Genomic DNA, 23,976 nt, shown 5'->3' with positions numbered 1-23,976 from the left:
TCGGAGACTTGAAGATACGTTGAGGGATGTTGGGCCTTATATCCACGCGCGTTGAAGACTTTTTTTTTGGGCAGCAGGCATGACCTAACGACACCAATATAAATAGCCACCTTGAAAACCTAAAAAGAGGAGGCTTTTCCACATTTTTTTTCCTTTTTGCCGTTTTTGCTTTTGCATAGTTTCTTTTCCAGTAGCTTAGTCATTGTTTATTACGAGTTCTACACTGCTCCCCTTGCAATTTCCCATTTCCTTTTTAGCATTTAGTTAATTCTTTTCGCACAATAGTTTCTGCAACGGAAACTATTGTGCACCTTTTTACCGAATCTAACCTTACGTTAGGATCTAGTTTATTTCCTTCGTTTTAATTTGTTGTTTAAAGGAAACCCTGAAGGAAAAGTCGGCGGCACCGCTCAACTCAATCCGGCATCAACCCTAAGAGTGCCAATTCAAGGTTACAATTCAATTGCAAACAGGTTTGCGTTACTATCGCCGCTTTACGTTCCGAATTCCCATGTGATATTATAATTGAATTCATAAATATATTTGAGGTTCTGTATGTAGACTTAAGTATGCCCGGATACCTTGAATTGTTGTAATGGATGCCGCTGTTTTTTCGTTCTGTTTTGATCTTTGCCCTTCTGACCTGTTTTATTATAACCATGCTTTGTTTACCTGATACTATTACTGCTTTGGTGCAACTCCTCGATTACACCCTGCTTTGGTATGCTAACCCGTTTGTTGAATTTTGCAAAGGTTCATATGGCCCAGGAAAAGATTGCCGTTAGGTCTTCCACTTTATTTGTGGGATACCCTTGTGGAGATTCGCCCTAAATTACTTGATTAATTTTAATGTGTTAATTTTAATGTATTAATTTTAATGTATTAATTTTAATGTGGAGATTCATCCTAATTACCTAATTAACTTTAAAATATGGCTTTTAAATATGTGATCTTGGACCTCTCTTTTGCCTTACGATAACACGGTATTACGGTCATGCCCCGCGAATGTAGGGATACACTTAGCAAAGACCCTTCGGTTAAATCATCATAAAATAAATCATGGTCCCTCGGATGTTGCCTTCGAAAATACGATTTTGTCCCCCGATGACCCTTCGGTGTAGCCTACGGTTAAATGATGATCGTCCCTTCGAATGCTAAGGTATCCTTACAACTGTTGCCTTCAATGACCTATCGATGACCCTACGATGACCCTTAAACATCCAAAAGGGTAAAATTACTTACTTCTCAATAGTAAGGACAGTTTTACCCTCATAAGGATAGGAAACGCTCATAACGACCTTAGGAAGGTATAACTCTCAATTACTGGATCATAACCTAAAACATTTTCCACCCCTCACACTTTACACTTTACAAATCCTAGAAAATCACCACTTGGTATACATTCATACTAGAATCATTACCGAGTTATATTTTTCTAAACCATTTTCAAAATCAAATGAGATAAATACTTTGTATACATTCATACGAGAATCATTACAAAGTTAAACTCTCTTTCAAACATTTTTTAAGCAATTCACCGACACTTTTCAGACAAAAATATAAGTGATCCAGTAATTAAGAGCCCATGGATAACCATGGATACAAAGGGTGCTAACACCTTCCCTTTGTATAATGTACCTCCCGAACCCAAAATCTATTGAGGTCTTTCCTGTTCTTTTCCACCTTTCCTTATTGGATAAAAGAAAAGTCGGTGGAGACTCTTGCTATCCGCGACATTGCGATAAAAAGCAAAACACCCCAAGTCAGTTCACCGTATGACACAATGTTACATCTACCAGAGCATGACCCACTAAGGAACTACACTAGACTTCAAGCACTAGCTTCTACTCAATCACTGCTCGTTACCTGAAAACATAGTTGTAAGGGTGAGTTCCTCAATCGATATAATAAGCATTATAAAATATCATGTAATGCTAAGTAAATTAACACATTTCATCACCCAAATCAGATCACACATTCAGCAACGACAACATCAACTCAAAATCATAATCATACTCAACTCAACACAAAACACACGTATAATATTGGAATACATCCATTCATATTATACGCCATACATACATTATGCAATGAGACTCCATGCATGCGGTACCGACTATTCGTGAACACATAGTTCAACCTCACCGATCAAATCCAGATACGGCTACCAAGCTCACTAGTCCCACTCATTTGAGACCTAGTGACTCACATCACTAATTCCTCACCATGGGAATTAGCTACCACCCCAAGGGCCATGCTATGCACGCTAAATCACCTAGCATGCAAACATCAACAACAATCCACAATAACTCATCACTAATTCCTCACCATGGGAATTAGCTACCACCATAAAGGCCATACTATGCACGCTAAATCACCTAGCATGCAATCATCAACAACAATCCACAATGGACATATGCTCACACTCTAAGCCATAAACAGTCCATTCACAATTGCATACATAACAGATACATTCACAGTATTATGCATACCACCACACATCATCAGCATATTTATCACATAATCATATCATGTCAAATAATAAATCACAGTATTAGCACGCTCTACTAATACCTATACTGCTCAAAACAACGGGAAATGATCCCTACTATATCATACACCCATATAGGCCAATCATCAAATACGCTCACAATATTTAATTATCAATTTTCCACTTTTCCAACAGTGTTAACCGGTTAACGCCCTGGGTTAACCGGTTAACGCAACACATAACACGCTTCCTGGCACATTTTAATAGTGTTAACCGGTTAACACCCTGGGTTAACCGGTTAACGCAAGACAGACAGCAATTTCTCATAATTCATAACAGTGTTAACCGGTTAACACCCTGGGTTAACCGGTTAACGCAAGACAGAAAGTTGTTCCTGCGCTAACACGAACAGAATGCAGAATTACCCGCATTTTCCGCCGTCGGAGGACTTCCGGACCTCCGATTTCGATTCCGTAAACGGCTACACGTCCAGAAAATCACAACTCATCCAAATATAGATTCAATTTCAGTTTTAACATAACTTATTCATCACCATTTACAGCATTCCTCATCCCAATTAGGGTCAATTCAATGGCTTATTACTACCCATTACATGTTAACCCATAATACCCATTAAACGACGATAAACCCCCCTTACCTGAGTTAATCCGGCAATCCTTTAACTTCAAGCTTTTCCCTTCTTCAACCCTCGTTCTCTTGTTCTTCCTCCTTGCCATTTTCTCACTTTCTGTCGCTTCTCTGGTTTTCACGTGAAAAACCCTTTTTACCAAATGGAACTCTTTATATATATTCCAACTTATTATTCCAATAATAATAATTCCAAATAATATTCCAATAATAATCCAATTATTCAATTAAATTAATAAATATACTATTAACTTAATTTAAATAATTATCATATTTTATCGGGGTGTTACACCAGGGAGTCTGTAAGCTATTGGAAGAACCAGCTAGAGTCATTACGCCAGGACAGCTCCATATGGTTAAAAGAGCGAGACTATGTGATTGAAGATTATGAATCCTTTAAGAAGACCATAGACTTCTTACAAGGGGACGGGGATAAGTTTCGTGCAAAACTCGATGGGCTAGTAGGATTCTGTAATTGGGCAGCTAAAGAGTTGCCATGGAGGTTGAGAGACGCAGTCGAAGAGTTAAAAGAAGATAGCACTCCTCCAGCCATAATCAATTTCGTTATGCTCTGCAAAGGGTTGTTGAAGAGATTCAATGAGGAACTAGAAGAGCTTCAGGCCAGAAAGCCAGTTGTTTAATTTGCTTATGTCTTGTATTTTGTTTCTTTAACAAATGTACTTTTGAATTATGACCTTTTTGGACCTCTATGTTATGTATTGGAATGGATGATGTTTAAAAATTACTCCATTATTGCTATTATAAGTATTTTTTGTTTCTTCGAATTACTAACAACTAATGAAACTCGAATGACTCCCTGGAAATAAAATATGCATAACATTTGCATTATGCATCACACTTCATGAAAATAAAAAAAAACTTACCCGACCTTTTTACCCTTTATCCAGCCACACTGACTAATCGACACCGGTACGAGACGCGAAGCAAATACAAGATGACATTAGAACAAGTGGAGGCCAACCAGGTTACCATGAGGACAGACATCAATACGATCCAGGAGAAGATGGATCAGCTGTTGGAGACGATGCTTGCAATCGCTCAGAGAGAGAGGAGCGAAGAGGAAGAAGCCATGGAAAAAAGGAATGATGGCACGCCAGGTCCGAATCCCCAAGACGAAAGTTACATCCCCACCAAGAAGAGATTGGTTCAGATACCAGTAGGAGGCAAAGGAGATGGAGACCGTGCAGAACCTTCTGATACGTCTACTCATCATGGATCCGAAATTGGAGATGACCAGTATGATGCATTCTACATGCCCGATCAACCAAAGCCCAAGATACTTTCAGATCCTGCTGCAGATAGGCTTCGTGCCCTGGAAAAGAAAATCAAAGCCATAGAAGGAAACAACATCTTCGGTGCTTCTGCCATGAACATGCGTTTGGTATCAAATTTAGTCATCCCAACTAAATTTAAAACCCCTGATTTCGAGAAATACAAAGGACAGACTTGTCCAAGAAGTCACTTGGTGATGTATTTCAGGAAAATGGTTGCTCATACCGAAAATGACAAACTACTCGTACACTGTTTCCAAGACAGTTTGAGTGGAGCATCTCTGAGATGGTATATGAGTTTAGAACAGGGCCGAATTCAAAGTTGGGAGGATTTGGCTGACGCATTTCTCCGTCAGTACAAATATAACTTAGATATGGCACCCGACCGAATGCAGTTGCAGGGGATGGCTATGAAGGAGAGTGAGTCATTCAAAGAATATGCCCAGCGGTGGAGAGAGTTGGCTGCTCAGGTAGAGCCACCATTGTCTGAGAAGGAAATGACCGGTATATTTGTGGACACCTTGAAGGACCCATTCTTTGATCGATTAGTGAGCAGTGCTGCATCTGACTTCGCACATCTCGTCACGATTGGAGACCGCATAGAGAAGGGGTTGAGGGATGGAAAAATTCCTGGAGCAGTGACAACATCTAGCGCACCAAAGAAATATTCTGGAGGCTTCCCAAAGAAAAGAGAAGGTGAAACAAACGCCATATCCAGGAACTACAAAGGGAAACAACAAGCTTCATATGGTCAAGTCGCCGCCGTGGTACCTATACCCTATCAACAGCCGACGCAGCAACAACAAATGTATCAACCACAACATCAACAACATCATCATCAACAAAATACCACACCACCAAGACAGTTCAAGCCAAGACCTCCAAGAAGACAACTTGATCCTCTACCAGTACCTTATAGTCAGATATTCCCATATCTGCAGAAGGAGGGCCTTCTAACATTGAGGGAGTTAAAACCAGCTGTTTTTCCATATCCACCTGGATACGACGCTAATGCACATTGTGAATTTCACATGGGAGCACCTGGTCATACCTTGGAAAACTGTTTCGCATTTCAGAATCGAGTACAAGACTTGATCGAAGCCAAGGTCGTTTCTTTCACTCCAAGACGCCCGAACGTGAATACCAACCCTATGCCGACGCATAAGGATGCTTCCGTCAGTGCCATTGAGGAGAGTGATGGAGGCAAACTGATCCGTAAGGTTGAAGAGATTCAAACCCCTATCACCATGATAGGAGCACAATTGCTGAAAAGTGGTTTGATCCTGGAAGAGATGGTTGAGGAAGAGAATAATAAAGAGTTGAGGAGTTTTATACAACGAATGCTGGATCGAGGCGAGTTACAGATAACTTACCATGTCAAGAGCAAGCGCCAGGAAGAGATAGCCGTGGTAGATATCCCCTATGATGAGGTCAGAGTAGAAATACCTATAAATACGTTGGTGATAGAGTTCCCAGCACCTTTCGAATATAAAGATGAGAAGGCAGTCCCATGGATATATCAGCCCAGAGCTTTTAAGCAGGGGCAGGAAGATAAACCTTTAATGATTAACGAACCAAATGTCACTTCAATTGTGGGCCCAGCAGGAATGACGCGCAGCGGCCGAGTGTTCGCACCAAGAACTGTTGATACTTCTGAGAGAGCTAAAAGGAAGGAGGCTGTTGTCCAGATCCCCATTCCTAATCAAGGGATGCAAGACATGCACCTGTCTCCTAAAGCTGGTGTCACTCATGAGGAGGCTGGGGAGTTTTTGAAAATAATCAAGAAAAGCGATTACAAGGTGGTGGACCAGCTAAACCAAACACCCTCCAAAATTTCCATGTTATCTCTCCTCCTCAACTCAGAAGCACACAGGAATTCGCTGTTGAAGGTATTGAGCGCCGCTCATATCACCAAGGACATAACAATAGAACAGTTTGATGACGTAATAGCTTGTGTGACTACTGGAAATTTCTTGGGTTTTAATGATGACGAACTACCGATTGAAGGAAAGAACCATAACAAGGCTCTCCACATCTCTTTGAAATGCTTGGATACTATACTGTCAAGGGTGTTGGTAGACACAGGTTCCTCATTGAACGTCATGCCAAAGACAACTTTGATAAAACTGCCAGTGGAAGGAATAAGTATGAAGCCCAGCACCCTAATCGTAAAAGCATTTGATGGCTCAAGGCGAGCAGTGATAGGAGAGGTTGACTTACCAACCATGATCGGTCCAACAATTTTTAATATTACATTCCAGGTCATGGATATACATCCTGGCTACAGTTGCTTACTCGGGAGACCCTGGATTCACTCTGCAGGTGCTGTCACCTCCACTCTGCATCAAAAACTAAAATTCATCACAAATGACAAAATGATTGTGGTTGGAGGAGAAGAAGATATCTTGGTCAATCACTTAACATCTTTTCGGTATATCGAGGTGGATGGCGAAATCACTAAGACACCATTCCAATCCCTAGAAGTGGTAAACATGATGGTCGTTCAACAAACCTTGGAAGTCCCGAAATCCGGACCATCCATGGCCTCATGGCAAGGAGCTAAAGCCGTTATGGAAAGTGAAGATGCACAAGACTGGGGCAAAGTGGTGGAATTGAAAGAGAAACGAGACAAGTTTGGCTTGGGGTATGACCCATCATCACACAAAGTTGGTAACCAATCTGACAAAGAGAAGATTCCTTCTGTGGAGAAAACATTCACCAGCGCTGGCCACATCTTTGGCAAGCAGGTGGCAATGATCAGTGAAGAAGACCGCAAGGAGGGGGAGTCCAGCTGGATGCGTCAAGCCGTACCTAATGAAGAACTAACAAACTGGAAGGCTGTGGAAGTTCCCCAAATATTTCAAAAGTAATTTTATCATTTTTAGACAAAACCCTGTGCTCTGCCCAAGGCACAGTGGCATGTTGTAGGGCCTCCTTTATCTTTTTCAAGAGTTTTTTATCATTAATGAAATGACGTTTTGCATTCAAATTTTTGTTCCTTGTCTTTCGTTTTGATCTATTTACAAAATGGCAATCAATTTTTATGCACGCACTTTCTAAATAAATTGCATAAATCATAACATGCAGAAACACCACCGAGACCATTGATAACGACACTGCTATGGTCCAATATGACTTTGATTGTCCAATCTACCAAGCTGAAGACGAAGTGGGGGAAGATTGCGAACTCCCTGAAGAGTTGGCCAGATTACTCAGACAAGAAGAAAATGCTATTCAACCACACCAGGAAGATGTTGAAGTTATCAATCTGGGAACAGAAGAAGATAAGAGAGAAGTAAAGGTAGGCGCAGTGCTTCAGGATACAGTGAAGACAAGACTGATAGAGCTCCTCCACGAATATGACAACGTGTTTGCTTGGTCATACCAAGACATGCCCGGATTAGACACTGACATCGTGACCCACAAGCTTCCCCTTAAAGAAGAATGCCCTGCTGTCAAACAAAAGCTAAGAAGAACTCGACCAGATATGGCTCTCAAGATCAGAGAAGAGGTGAGAAAGCAGTTTGACGCTGGTTTCCTGGAAGTCGCTAAATACCCACAATGGGTTGCCAACATTGTACCAGTGCCGAAGAAAGATGGAAAAGTCCGCATCTGCGTAGACTACCGAGACTTTAACAGAGCTAGTCCCAAAGACGATTTCCCATTACCTCACATCGATGTATTAGTGGATAACACAGCTCAGTTCTCCGTGTTTTCTTTCATGGACGGTTTCTCAGGATACAACCAAATTAAGATGGATCCCGAAGACATGGAGAAGACCACGTTCATTACTCCTTGGGGCACCTTTTGTTACAAAGTAATGCCGTTAGGTTTAAAAAACGCTGGGGCAACATATCAACGTGCCATGGTGACTCTCTTTCATGACATGATTCATGAAGAGATCGAGGTGTATGTCGATGACATGATTGCCAAATCCCAGACAGAAGAAGAGCACATCACCAACTTGGAGAAACTATTCACACGTTTGAGGAAGTTTAGGTTGAGACTTAATCCTAATAAATGCACATTCGGGGTTCGATCTGGAAAGCTTTTAGGCTTTATTGTGAGCCAAAAGGGAATTGAAGTAGATCCTGACAAGGTTCGAGCCATTCAGAACATGCCTGCACCAAAGACTGAGAAGGAGGTTCGTGGTTTCTTAGGGAGACTAAATTACATCGCCAGGTTTATTTCTCACCTCACTGCAACATGCAAACCAGTATTCAAGCTTCTGAGGAAGAATCAAGGCGTGGAGTGGAATGAGGATTGTCAGATAGCCTTTGATAAAATCAAGGAATACTTGCAAGAGCCACCGATTCTAATACCCCCTGTTGAAGGAAGACCTCTCATCATGTATCTAACCGTGCTCGATGAATCCATGGGTTGTGTATTGGGACAACAAGATGAGACTGGTAGAAAAGAGCATGCCATCTACTATCTGAGCAAGAAATTTAATGATTGTGAGACCAGATATTCATTACTTGAGAAGACTTGTTGCGCACTCGCATGGGCTGCTAAGCGTCTCAGGCAGTACATGCTAACTCACACAACTTGGCTGGTATCTAAAATGGATCCCATCAAGTACATATTCGAGAAACCAGCTCTCACTGGTAGGATTGCTCGATGGCAGATGTTGTTGTCAGAATATGATATCCAATATGTTGCACAAAAAGCGATCAAGGGAAGCATACTAGCAGACCATCTTGCTCACCAACCACTGGAGGATTACCAATCGTTGAAATTTGACTTTCCAGACGAAGACATCATGGCTGTTAAGGATGTTGAAGACTCCGAACTAGAGGAAAGCCTCGAGCCAAGAGCAGGCTGGACGCTCATGTTTGATGGTGCCTCAAATGCATTAGGCCATGGAATTGGGGCAGTGTTGATGTCTCCCAAGAATTTCCATCTACCATTCACCGCAAAACTCTGTTTTACCTGCACAAATAACATGGCCGAGTATGAAGCTTGCATACTAGGGTTGGAAGAAGCTATTGAGTTGAAGATCAAGATACTAGAAGTATTCGGGGACTCCGCTCTAGTCATACATCAGATCATAGGCGATTGGGAAACAAGACATGCTAACCTAATTCCATACCGGGATTATGTGCTGAAGCTACTCCCCAAATTTGACGAAATCACTTTCTCTCATATTCCTCGAGAAGAGAATCAGATGGCAGATGCCTTAGCAACTCTGGCCTCCATGTACAAATTGATATGGCCCAACCACCAGCCTCATATTGAAATTAGGCGTTTCGATGAACCTGCTCATTGCCTGACGACAACAGAAGAGCCAGATGGTAAACCTTGGTTCTTTGATATCAAACAGTATCTAGAGAAGCAGGAATATCCGACAGAGGCTTCCAGTCTTGACAAAAGGACCCTCCGGAGGTTGGCATAAAAGTTCCTCTTGAATGGAGAGGTATTGTACAAGCAAAACTACGACATGGTTTTGTTAAGGTATGTGGACAAACATGAAGCAGATCAGCTTATGAGGGACATACACGAAGGTTCTTTCGGTACGCACGCCAATGGGCATGCCATGGCCAAGAAAATTCTAAGGGCAGGTTACTACTGGTTGACAATGGAAACCGATTGTTATCATTACACCAGAACATGCCACAAGTGCCAAATTTATACCGACAAAATACATGTACCGCCTACCCCGCTGAATGTCATAGCATCACCTTGGCCTTTCTCTATGTGGGGCATCGACATGATTGGAATGATAGAACCCAAAGCATCAAATGGACACAGATTTATCTTGGTGGCCATAGATTATTTTACCAAATGGGTGGAAGTCGCGTCCTATGCGAATGTCACAAAGCACGCAGTCGCCCGTTTCTTGAAAAATAACATCATATGTCGATATGGTATTCCCAACAAAATCATCACTGATAATGGATCCAATCTCAACAACAAGACCATGGATGAGTTATGCGCAACATTCAAGATCGAGCACCACAACTTATCATCCTATCGACCTAAGATGAATGGGGCTGTTGAAGCTGCAAATAAAAATATCAAGAAAATCATCCAAAAGATGGTTATTACGTACAAGGATTGGCACGAGATGTTACCTTTCGCATTGCATGGTTATCGCACGTCGGTGCGAACTTTAACAGGGGCAACCTTATTGAGGAGAAACGCTTGAAAGCGTTAGGTCACGGTCAACTCTATCAGAGGCGTCTTAAAAAGGCATTCGACAAGAAAGTTTGTCCCAGGGTGTTTCAAGAGGGAGATTTAGTACTGAAGAAAATCTTGCCCATTCACAAAGACTCTAGAGGGAAATGGACACCAAATTATGAAGGCCCATTTGTGGTGGTTAGAGCCTTTTCCGGAGGCGCTCTAATTCTAGCAACTATGGACGGTGATGAGTTGCCGCTTCCCACCAACGCTGATGCTGTTAAAAAGTACTTCGCCTAAAAAAGGTGGAATAATAAAAGCCGCTAAGTCGAAAACCTGAAAGGGCGATTTAGGCAAAAAATGGCTATCCCGGTGGATCGAAAACCCGAAAGGGCGATCCAGGAAAAAATTAGGGATAAAAATAAAAGAATTTGACCCGCTGAGTTGAAAACCCGAAAGGGCGACTCAGGCAAAAATGGGTATCCCGGTGGATCGAAAACCCGAAAGGGCGGTCCAGGCAAAAGTTAGGGATTAATTCCAAGGCAAAGAGTTGTACTTACAGACATCTGACATACCCTGGAAGACAAAGAATCGATCTACCTCACTTTTCAAAAGCAAAGTGCTCGGGCTATCGGAGACATAAGGATCATAGCAGTGTGGAAACTCAATAAGAACTCAATTGTCATTGCCATTTTGTTTTCTATGCACAACAATTACCTCATTAAGGAATTGCGTCTTTATGTACAATCACCCATTTAAGGGTCAAATCAATAAAAGAGAATTTTTCTCAACAAAGTGTGCCCAAATCATTTTTTTATCTGTTTGTTTGCAAAGAACCTTTTATTTTTGATAAACATCGCTTTTAAAAACTATTGGAGAAAAAATGCATGTTTGAATAACGTGGTAAAATTACTTTTGAAACAGTAAGTGGACGAATCCTTTAGTCCTCAAGACTCACTCCTGTCTTTCATAAAGGTGCAAGACTGATTGCAGACAATTATATTCCTTTCAACTACTGATTCATACCTCTCATAAATGTACTCACGGTATAGCCAGACCGGGGCAAGGCTCCATCACATCTCCAACAGAAAATTGATAAATCATGGACGGAGTATCGCGTGTTGAAAAGTCTGAACCTTTCAATGACTCGGAATAACCCAAATATATTCCCAAAACCATCAAGCAGGGGCATTAAAACTTGATCTCCATTGATCGCCCCAATGATAAAAAATCCATACCGCTGGCATCATACCTCAAAGCGAAATATCCTAACCAGGGCATATCCAATTACCCAGTTGCATTCCTACATGCATCACAAGCATCATTTCATGCATAATTTCTTGCCAAACAAGGAAATTAAAAAAAACAGTCATATCAATCGTCAACATACTCATGCATAACACTCCCACAAAATGGGAATTTCAGCAAAAAAATAAAAATCATTCGCATTCCTACAGCCAAATATCCCCAGCAAAATTGCATACTTGCATACATCCCATGCATTATCCCATGCATGGAATTCCCACCTAAAGTGGAACATTATACAAAAAAAAACAAATATAAAATAACAGGATCCAAGGTCATTCGTATATGTCTCAGACATTCCTCATTTCCAAATAAAGTTATTACCCTGCATATGCTCGTGGGATTATTTCTCAGCAAATCATTTTTCAACTTTATGATTAATAATGATATTCCCAACTTTTTTTTTACAATCATTGCTCCCCAAAGCAGAGGTTACCCTAAAAAGCTTCTTATGAGCTTTTCCCCCTGCAGAGCATTTCTAGTAAATCTCCCTCAAAAGGAGTCTTTTCTTAAAAAGTTCCCCCAACAGACGAATATTCGAGATACTGCTTCATTTATCTGAAGAATCTCATTTCTCTGTTTGAGATACTGCTCTAAGTATCCTCGGAGAGTCTTAGATTCAATTAAGGTATAATTCTCTTGTTCGGAATATCTTAATTCTATCATATAAGATGTTGTTTCGACCCGATACAGAGAATCTCATTTTTACTATTTGAGATACTGTTTCATCAATATGAAGAGTCTCATTTCAGATTTGTTTTTAAAGATACTGCTCTAAGTATCCTCGAAGAGCCTTAGATTCAATTAAGGTATTTTTCCCTTGCTGGAACATCTTAATTCTATCATATAAGATGCTGCTTCGACCTGATACAGAGAATCTCATTTTTTACTGTTTGAGATGCTGCTTCATCAATATGAAGAGTCTCATTTCAAATTTCTTTTAGAGATACTGCTCTAATATCCTCGAAGAGTCTTAGGTTCAATTAAGGTATTTTTCCCTTGCTGGAACATCTTAATTCTATCATATAAGATGCTGCTTCGACCCGATACAGAGAATCTCATTTTTTACTGTTTGAGATGCTGCTTCATCAATATGAAGAGTCTCATTTCAAATTTCTTTTAGAGATACTGCTCTAATATCCTCGAAGAGTCTTAGATTCAATTAAGGTATTTTTCCCTTGCTGGAACATCTTAATTCTATCATATAAGATGCTGCTTCGACCCGATACAGAGAATCTCACTTTTACTGTTTGAGATGCTACTTCATCAATATGAAGAGTCTCATTTCAGATTTGTTTTTAGAGATACTGCTCTAAGTATCCCCGAAGAGTCTTAGATTCAATTAAGGTATTTTTCCCTTGCTGGAATATTTTAATTCTATCATATAAGATGCTGTTTCGATTCGATACAGAGAATCTCATTGTTATTATTTGAGATGCTGCTTCGTCAAAATGAAGAGTCTCATGCTAGATTTCCTTTATATTATTCTAGCACCCTGGAAAGTCTTGAGATTTAGCTAGGGATGTCATTCCATCGCTAACGTATCTCGACTGTGACGTCCAAGATACTGTTCTAACGACTCCTAAAAAGTCTTGACTGTTCCATTTTACTGTGGGATGATGTGTTTTGCCATTTCTCACCGCATTTTCTTCCTGTATTTTCTTCCTTTCATTGCCTGGGACAAAATTTGGGTCTTCTTGTATTTAATTATCTCCCACCGTGAATGCGTAAAGACTACTGTCATTATCACTTACCGGTTTAAGGTAATTAAATAGGGGCAGCTGTCATACCCCAATTTTGTCCGGCCATTTTGGTTTAATCCGTGAGATTTCTTTGTTTCAAAAGTCCCATATTTAGTTTTTTTGTATTTAAAATAGAATTGTGTTTTTTAATTAAAAGTCCCATGTTTAGATTTTTTGTATTTAAAATAGAATTGTGTTGTTTTTAAATTAAAAAGTTTCATATTTATATTTTTTGTATTTAAAATAGAATTGTGTTGTTTTTTTAAAATTAGAAGTCCCACATTTAGGTTTTTGTGTTTAAATTAGAATTGTTTTTTTTAAAATTAAATTACTATACTTAAGTCATTATACTTAAATTAGAAATTTGTTGTTTTTAAAATTAAGTCATTATACTTAAATTAGAAATTTATTTTAAAATTAAGTCATTATACTTAAATTAGAAGTTTTTTTTTTTTTAAATATGAAGTCATTATACTTAAAATAGAAATTTGTTTTTTTTTTAAATATGAAGTCATTATACTTAAAATAGAAATTTGTTTTGTTTTTAAATTAAGTCATTATACTTAAAATAGAAATTTGTTTTTTTTAAAATTAAGTCATTATACTTAAATTAGAAATTTGTTTTAAAATTAAGTCATTATACTTAGGTTGGAAATTGTTGTTTTTTTTAAAATTGAAATTGATTAGCATAAATAAATATTGAGTTAAATTTTGAAAAGTTTAAAAAATAATTACATAATTAAAATTTAATCCAAATATTACATAATAAAAGTATCCACATAAATAACAAAAAAAGCTTAAAAAGATCTTGCTGATAATCAAAAAAATAGTTACATAGTTCTTAAAAAAAAGGGAAGTTTCAAATTAAATTTGCATATTAAAAAAGAGAGACTAATTACACAAAAATGCTTCCAAATAAGTTCTGAATAATCCAAAGGGCCAATGCATAATAACAAAGGGGTTACAAGTTTAACCCAACTTTTCAAAAGCTGAAGTATTCTAATCAATCTCAAATTTCTAAATCCCAATATTATTACAGAGTTTGGAGTACATTTAAAATAAGTTGAAAATTGGAATAAGCTGTAAACACAGCAGTTTGAAGCAAATTTCAAAGACTCTTCCAAAAGCTCTTTTGGAAGTTCCCAATTCAAAACCAACTCTTCAGAACTTTTCCAAAACCTGTTGAATAACAGCCCCCCTTTTTCAATCAATCAGCATCAACATCACTTCACCTGCAAAACCAATTCAAAATTAAAAAAAACAGCTTATCAAATAAGCACTTAAAAACCTGGAAAATAATTAATAGAAAGAGCAGATTAATATGTTACACAATGAATCAAAGGAAGCGTTCAGAAACACACTGCATTATCCAAATAAACAACTTTAAATCCATAGATTAATCATCCCACAAAATCTGGAAATAGGATCCAACAAGTTATCTCACAGAAACCAACATTCATGTATATAAACCACAAAACTAATTAACAGTAACAGGGGTTTTTTTTGATAAAAATCCAGAAGAAATTTTCAAAGTTTTTTTCTCTGTTAACTCCAAAGAGACACAACACAGTAAGCTATTTCTTCTAAAAAAACCTTAAATCGCACCAACAACAAAGAAACACTTTTTTTTCCTAAAACCAGAACGGCATGGCAAGAACAAATGCAGCAAAGCTATTTTTTTCAAAACTCTAAAACAACAACAGCAACCACACACAAAGCTATTTCTTCTAAAAACCACTAGAACACACAACATAAACATAGAAAAAAAAGCAATTCTTCTCAAAGAGCACCATAACCACACCTTATCAGAAGCAGATCGATAGTGAAAGAAAAGTAAGAGGAAGGAGTGGCTAGTGCGAAGAGGTCACCGGATTCACGAAGTTGGCGTCATCGACGAAGCCGCCATCCTCGTCGTCGCTTGCTGAGATAGTGCGTCGGCGCTGAGTTTTGTTTACCGTTGCGGTTAGAGGAGGTCGGAGCAGAGAGCGCGACGGTTTCACCGTTTTGGCATCACTGACGGCGGCGATACGACAAGATTCTTCTCTCGGCCGATCTGTTTTTTTTTCCTCCTAGCAACTCAGTGAACAGGTGAGGAATTCTAACTTTACCAAAGGAAATTCTGAATGCGTACAGATTCACATAGTAGAGTACCCTATCTCTAACTGGGCTTAGCATACTTGTACAAGGCCCACATGCACCTTTTTCTTTAATTATTGATTGTTAATTGGTCCTTAGAAATAACATTGATTTGTTATTTGATTAATTAGCTTAACTAGGACTTAATAGATCATTTAGAAATTAAATAAAGTAATTAGAAATGTTAAGTTAGAAATATTAAAATCTTAATTAGAAAAATGTTTGGGTTAGAATAAAAAATTAGAATTAAATAATAGTTTTAGAATTTTTAAGTTAATTAGAAAATATTAGAAATATTCTTAGAAATATAATTAGAAATATTAAATTTAGTTTAGAAATAATTATAGATTAATTAGGACTATAAGTTGATTTAGAATTATTTTAGAATTTTTAATTTGATTTAGAATGATTTAGATTTTTATCTTTGTTAATATTTTAGAATTTAATTAGATTTTTTTTAGAAATAATTGTAGATTAATTAGAATTATAAGTTGATTTAGAATTATTTTAGAATTTTTAATTTAATTTAGAATAATTTTAGGTTTTAATCTTTGAAAATATTTTAGAATTTAATTAGATCTTTTTTTTTTAGAAATAATTGTAGATTAATTAGAATTATAAGTTGATTTAGAATTATTTTAGAATTTTAATTTAGAATGATTTTAGATTTAATCTTTATTAATATTTTAAAATTAATATTTTTGATAATAGTTTAGAATTGAGATTTTTTATAGTTTAATATTGTTTTGAGTTTTAATTTAATGATACTTTTATTAATTGTTTAAACTTTAGTTATTTGTTTTAGATTTAATATTTTATTGCAATTCTCTTCATTATTCCATGTTGATTTCAATTAACACCTAACATTTAACGATTAACTCTAATTTTTAATTATCGCAATTAACATCTAACTCTTTTAAATTCCGCTTCTAACATTTATCTTTTATATTTACTTTATATCATTGTACATCCTTCATCTCATCTTAAAATGAACCTAAAAATGATAAAGACTTAAAAAATACAAAAAAGATTATAATTCTCATGCCATCAATTCAAACCAATTTTTTTAAAAAAAACAAATAAAACCTCTCGATTCAAAGTCGAGCCCATTTTTCAAAACACCTATGTAAGTCGATCGCTTGTAAAAGCATCGCCATCAACCTCACATGGCTTACTCTTGGGCTTTCTTACAATGAGACCTATTCGGTTTTAATTAGTCGATTAGATGGATTATTCACTAAATAAATTCAATTCATTCACAAGAATGCAATTTTTTTAAACCTCGATCCGACATCGAAAATCAAATTAAAATACTTAATCACATCTAAACAACACTTCATTTGAAAATGAAAAGGGGGATGGTTTTGAGTTTTCAACTCCTCTCCTCGATTATTTGAATACGAGTTTTCTTACTTGGTTAGTCAAATGGTCGTCATTTCTAATTCATTTAAGTACAAACAAATCAAATCTTTTATAACAAGAAACCAAAAGGGAGATAACTTTGAGTCTTCAATTTTTCTCCTCGACTATTTGAATACAAGTTCTCTTACTTGGTTAGTCAAATATTTGTCGTTCTTATACCAACTTCCAAACTCCGATTAAATCTAAATATTTTCACAATAAACTAAATGAAAAGGGAGTTGACTTTGAGTTTTCAACTTCACTCCTCAATTGTTTGAATACAAGTTTTCTTACTCGGTCAGTCGAACAATTGTCATTTTTTACCAACTCATACTTAAATCGAAATATTTTTACAATAAGCTAAATGAAAAAAGGAGTTGACTTTGAGTTTTCAATTTCACTCCACAATTGTTTGAATACGAGTTCTCTTACTCGGTCAGTCGAACAATTGTCATTTTTTACAAACATACCACTTAATCAAATCATTTTCATAACAAACTGTACGAAAAGGGAGATGGTCTTGAGTTTTCAACTCCTCTTCTCAAATGCTTGGATATAAGTTGTCTTACTTAGCCATTCGAGCACTTGTCGTTTATTCTATAAAAAAACATCAACCATATACAACCTTATTTTCATAAATATTCAAATGAAACAGAAAGTGGTCTAGAGTCTTCTATTCTCTTTCCCGATTATTAGGATACGAGTTGTCTTACTCGATTATCCGAGTATTCGTCATCCGTCCAAAGCACCTTAACTATTATCAAATCTTTCCTATAATTAAGGATGAAAAAGAAAGTGGTCTAGAGTCTTCTATTCCCTTTCCCGACTATTAGGATACGAGTTGTCTTACTCGACTATCCGAGTAATCGTCATCCAACCAAAAATATCTCAACCAACCAAAACATCCAACATATTAATTCAACTTGTCACTTCCGTATGACCAAAACTCCTTTCAAAAAGAACACAATTTAATCCTTTCTAATGCGCATAACAAACCAATGCTTAAGCCTCCCCCGAGAGTAGACAAGCCAGTGTTTAGCCTTTAGGATGCGATATAAATAGTTGTCCATTAAAAAACACCAACCAACCGTAGTTCCCCGAACTACGAATGCTCTGATTTCCTTATTATACCATAAGGATACGTAGGCAGAAGATTGTTGTATCTTCGCGAGCACACTAATAAAAAACCTCCCCTTTCTCCCTTTCTGAGGTTCTCATCCATTTCTATTTTCAATATTTTTATAACCCAAAGATAACAAACAAACATATTAACACTCGAAACGCTCATTAGAACTAAAAGGTTCCCGTTGAGTACAACGGATGTAAGGGGTGCTAATACCTTCCCTTTACGTAATCCACTCCCGAACCCGAATATGGTTGCGATGACCATTATTCTATTTCCTAAAGGTTTTATCGATATTTTCCTATCTCTTCATTGAGATAAATAAAGTTCGGTGGCGACTCTGTTCGAACACTAATATTTTTCGCGACCATCGCGAGGAATCGTATTTTTCGAGATGCGACAAGAATAGTAACACAAAAATGAGAAAATGAAAAAGAAAAAACATAAGAGAAAAAAAGATTACAAAAGAAGAGGCGAGATGTACCTAGCAAATAAAATGAGAAGAATGCACGATACTGCTAGGATATATTTGAGAAGGCTGAAACTCTAAGTGTGAAGAAGAGAAAATTGTTCGTAATTGTAAGGATAAGACATAATATGTTTGAGTTTGGGTTAGATGTGGGTTAAGTAAAGTTTGAATTATAACATAATCCGGTTTTGTTTGGTTTTATTTTATTTGAAAAATACAAACCGCAAATTGAGCGGAACCATACGGTTCTGTTAAAAAATGGTCCAAACACATCCAAACTAAATGCAATTTTTTACAATTTTTAATTTGGTTTGATTCAGTTAACGGTTTTTTATTGGGTCAATTCGATTTTAAACACCCCTAGATAAATTAAGAGGAACTACTAAAATTTAATAACAAACACAAAATGTCATGCAAATCAAATGTTAGGGCCAAATGAACCAAACACTTGAGAAAGAGAAACAACTTTATTTTGTAGTGGTTTGGTCAAATAGATATATTACATTAATTTTCATCATATTTCACAATCAAATTGATGCCTTGGTGGAAGACATGTCCACTACCTTAAGTTTAATTCATCGCATCAATTTATGATTATTAGATGCAAATGTGATGAGCAACGAATCCCCTTTACGATAGTTTAAAAACTTGAATGTGAATTTCACAAACACACTAAACCTATATTTTAATCTAGTTTATAAGAAAATATTTCTTACTCTTTCTATTATGCAATAAAGAGAGAAACATTATTTAAAGATTTAGAGTGCTAGAATAAATTATGAGAATAATTATTTTCTTTATCTCTTTTGGCCAACAAAATATCTCTATTTATTGAAAAGTTCATGACATTTGAAAAAGAGAAATAAATCGATTTCGTATGAGTTTAGATGAACAAAGTATTATATTAACAAATTGTTGTGTTTGAATTCAACGGTTGTTTATCTTGTCTAAACTAAAATATCTCAAAACTGAGTTGAAGACCAATAAGATGACAACATTCAATGGTGCTTCACATTAAAAAAAATCTCTGATTTGAAGAGATGAAAGGGTGGTACTTGCAAACAATCTAATATCTATGCCAATGAATGAATAAGAAATGGATAATGTTCTTAGACTTTCGAGAGTGTGTACCTTAATTTAGTGTTTTTATCCTATTGAGTTTCTCCTTTGCACTTCTAGATACTAACACCTTTGATCACCGTTTAAATGGACATGTGTTAAAAAAAATTGTTTTGTCATCTGACGGTCTTTCTTCAATCATCTGCCTAGATCAGGTGCTTTTCTAGGGTAATCGAAGATTTGTTCCTTTGGGTCTAGACCATTCTTCTGGGTAATAGGCATAAGGAAGGCATTTTCTATCTTGACGTAATTATCTTTATGTCATACCATCATAAATATCATTGCCCTACTGGACCTCATGCTTTAGGTCGAACCTTGAAATTAAGACTCGGGAAGAGCAATTATGACAGGTTGTTATTATTGGGTCATTTATCATATAACTCAGCACGTTAATGGACCAATATTTTTCCTTCCTCACTCAAGATAAGAATAGTTTGTCATCTTTCATTTTAAATTTTCATGAACAATATAAATAATACAACAACATCCAAGTCTTATCCCACTAAGTGGGATCGGTTACATGAATTAAATTTTGTCATAATGTTTTATTTAATAACATGTGTCTATCCAATTTGTTAATCTCAATAACTTTCTTAATAATTTAATTATAATTTTTATAAGTCTTCCTCTATCTATAATTGTTTGACTCATCTCCATCTGATTTAGGGCCAGTTTGTTTTAGCTTTAAAAAATGGATTTTTTCTTTGTATTTTTGAAAATGGATTTTACAAAAATATTTTTCAAAATATTACAAGTTTTTCTAAATTTATTTTTTATATATTAAAAGATTGAATTGTTCATTGTATAACATAAATATACATTATTGAAGATCAAAACATAGTCAAAATCACATTTTTTTTTAAAAATTGTATCTCAAAAATGATTTTTAGAAAAAGCTATTTGAAATAGCTTCAAAATTAAGTGATTTTTTGAAATTTTGATATCTAAAAAAAGTTTCGATAAAATGATAAAGTACCTAAAATAACATTTTAAGAATAACTATTCAAACAAAATTTTCATTTGAAGCTTTTATGAAAAGTTTCTTTGTAAAATTTTTTTACACTAAAATATATAACACTATAAAAATCATTTTTAAAAAAAGTCAAAACAAACGGGCCCTTACTCTCCTTACAATAGAATATACATGTCTTCTCTATATATACCTAAACCACCTAAGTCTATTTTCCACCGCTTTTCTAGTATAAAAGTTACCCCTAATACTCTTTATAATATTGTCATTTCTAATCTTATCCCATATAGCCTTGCCAAACATATAATTTAACATCCTCATCTCTACTACACTTACTTTATTCTCGTGTTTTTTCTTAATCTCCTAACATTATGTCTCGTACAACATCACAGGTCTTACTGTTGTCCGATAAAAAAATTACCTTTCAGCTTGAGTGGTACTTTTGTGACACATAAAACCCCTGAGTCCCTCCTCTATTTTATCCATCTAACTTGAATTCGATGCTTTACATGCCCTTATGTTTCTCCATTATTTTCTATTAAAGACTCAAGATATTTAAACTACATAACTTGTGGGATGGCATGGTCTCCAACTTTCACCTCTAAGTTAGAAACACTTCACCTTTTGCTGAACTTACATTTCATATACTTCGTCTTATGTTTCCTAGTGTGAAATCCATACATTTCTAAGGTTTATCTCAAGTCTTCAGCCTCTCATTTAAATCCTCTTTCGACTGTCTAAGTAGTATTATATCATTTGAAAAAAAAAATCATACATCTAATGCTAACTCTTGAATATGATATGTGGGTAAATTCAAAACTAAAATAAAAAGACAATGGCTTAGGGTTAAACATTGGTGAAATCCTATAGTAATGTGGAAATCACCTGCCCCTCTACCATATGTCTGCATACTAGTCAATACCTTATCGGGAAAATAGCAAGTGTATTATTTTGCCTTTTATAGTAATAATGGGGAAATTCCCCGAATGTCGATCTCAAGAACTACACGTCAATATCGAGTTCAAATTATCATTCAATTAAACAAAAAGTATTAATTTGGTTTTTAGATGTAATAATATAAAAATAAAGGCAAACGCAAATAAGGGTTTGCAAGGTAAGAGGAACAATGTCAGGGAAGGTGTATGATTTATCTCTGTAACAACTCTGAGTCACTATTACATCAACAAATATCAATTACTACCAGTTCTTAAGGGTATTTTCTCCCAAGTCCTTGGTGAGAAAACCTTTAATCAATCTACCCTAATTTCTATGTCCATAGGCAATTAAGATGAATTTAAGCTTTATTATATCAAGAACACTCTGGTTCATATAGGGTATCCCTAGTCCTTGGTGATATCTACTGCAGAGTAACCTTATGAAAACCTTACCAATGGCGGTCCAGCCTAATTGATAACCATAGAACAATCTTGATTGGTCCGAAAGAGGAAGCATTAAACATATCAAAAGGTTACGGTAAAAATAATATTATAAATGCAAATGTAAACTCAAATTTGTTACAATTCTAAATCAGGGACACCCCCTAGCATTGGGGGGTTTAGCTACTCATATTGTTCAAAATGAATGCAAGATAAAAATTACACATTACAAGTATTTGGATGACTTTGATCTTCAATCGCTTCCGCTCATGAAAACTTTCAGCTCTTTGAACTCCTTGCTCTCTGTAATACTTGATTGCTTAATAATATTTTGTTTTGCCTTGTTCCAAGATGATATTTTATTAGGTAGAAGGTCCTCTTTTATAATGAAAATTCCAAGCAATAGGTGAACATGTCCAAAAATCTCTTTGAAAGCCCGATACTCAAAAGCCCGATGAAAAAGGCAATTTTGGGTCCTGGACTGACACGGTCCATGTCAGCTGACACAGGTGGCCGTGTCAGCCTACTGTTCTTGTGTCACACCCATGGCCCCTTTGACACGGTTGAGAATGGTGTCTGACACGGCCTGTGTCAGCTGACACGGGTGGCCGTGTCAGGCTACTGTTTTCCTTAGCACGCTCCCTCTGCCTGACACGGCTCGTGTCAGGTGACACGGCTGGCCGTGCTAGGCCTCCTGTACCGGGGTTTTTCACTTCTTTGCTTGCTGGAATCTTGCATTGTCTTGCTCCGAGTTCCTTGGTTCTTCTACCTGGACCTGTTGGACAAAAACACAGATATCCCACGCATAAAATCAAAAAAATATATAAATAAAATGTAACAATGAATGGAAATGCTTAATTATTATACTGGAAGTAAATTTTCCTTTAAAAGTACTAAAAATGCTTGCACAGTGTCTCAAAATCCTCGGTTTCTTGTCGGATCAGTAACGAAAACTTAATGCAAATGGTGACTGATCACAACCCCAAACTTAGCTCATTGCTTTTCCTCAAGTAATGTTTCTGATGACATTGTGTGTCACTCCCCAAGATTCTTTGTGCTTCCTAACACTGCTGAGATCATTCGCTGATGTCTTCCCTCTTCCTTCTATAAGTCCTGTTTTTTCTTGTGAGCTTTCAGTCGCACTTCCACTTTAAAGCACCATTTCACCTGTCAGCTTATATCACATTCTCACCAATTCTCTTGGTGTTAAGTGTTTTCACTCATAATTCAAAATATGCAATATCAACTCGCAAGTTTGAATAGTTTCTCTTTTCATATCACCTACATACAACACACACACTTTTGAGGTCCTTCGGGTTGTAACGGGGCTTGGGTTAAGGTGTGGATATTCAAAAAAAAAATGGGAAACAAGTGGTTTTTGGTTCAGATTCAATGTTACCATAATGTTTACTATGTTGGTTTGTTTTTCTTTTGTTTTTCGCTCGGTTTCTTTTTTTTCTTTCTATTTTTCAACTGAGTGCCCTTCTTTGGCTTGTGCTTCTTTTGAACCTTTGAGTTTATTTATATGTTCTTTCTTTTTTTCTCTCGATGATTTTCTACTTTTTTTTTCTTTGTTTTCGCATGTACTTGGGCTTTTGGAACTCTTGGGATTTTTTACCCTAAACTTAGCTTTTCAACACAGTTTAATAATATCAACATGACTCTGAACAAGGTAAGGAAGTGTTTTAGCCAAGGGGTTCATTTATGGGGGTTTAGACAAACAAATGGGTATAGGCTCAACTGGGGTTTACAAGGGATACAATTATTTGGGACGGCTAGAAAGG

General features: G+C 36.5%; 1 long non-coding RNA gene across 1 annotated transcript; it reads right to left on the bottom strand.

The window, feature by feature from the left end:
* Positions 1 to 14,451: 14,451 nt before the first annotated feature.
* On the bottom strand, positions 14,452 to 15,808 carry LOC127083303 (uncharacterized). The gene is made up of 2 exons (XR_007788373.1): positions 15,400 to 15,808; positions 14,452 to 14,830 (listed from the first exon to the last, which is right to left on the bottom strand). It is a non-coding gene; the product is annotated as an uncharacterized LOC127083303 (long non-coding RNA).
* Positions 15,809 to 23,976: the final 8,168 nt, after the last annotated feature.

Source organism: Lathyrus oleraceus, chromosome 5 (genome assembly GCF_024323335.1).
Source record: "Lathyrus oleraceus cultivar Zhongwan6 chromosome 5, CAAS_Psat_ZW6_1.0, whole genome shotgun sequence".
Lineage (NCBI taxonomy): Eukaryota > Viridiplantae > Streptophyta > Magnoliopsida > Fabales > Fabaceae > Lathyrus > Lathyrus oleraceus.
Note: the sequence above shows the minus strand (reverse complement) of the source record. Positions and strands in the feature narration are given on the sequence as shown.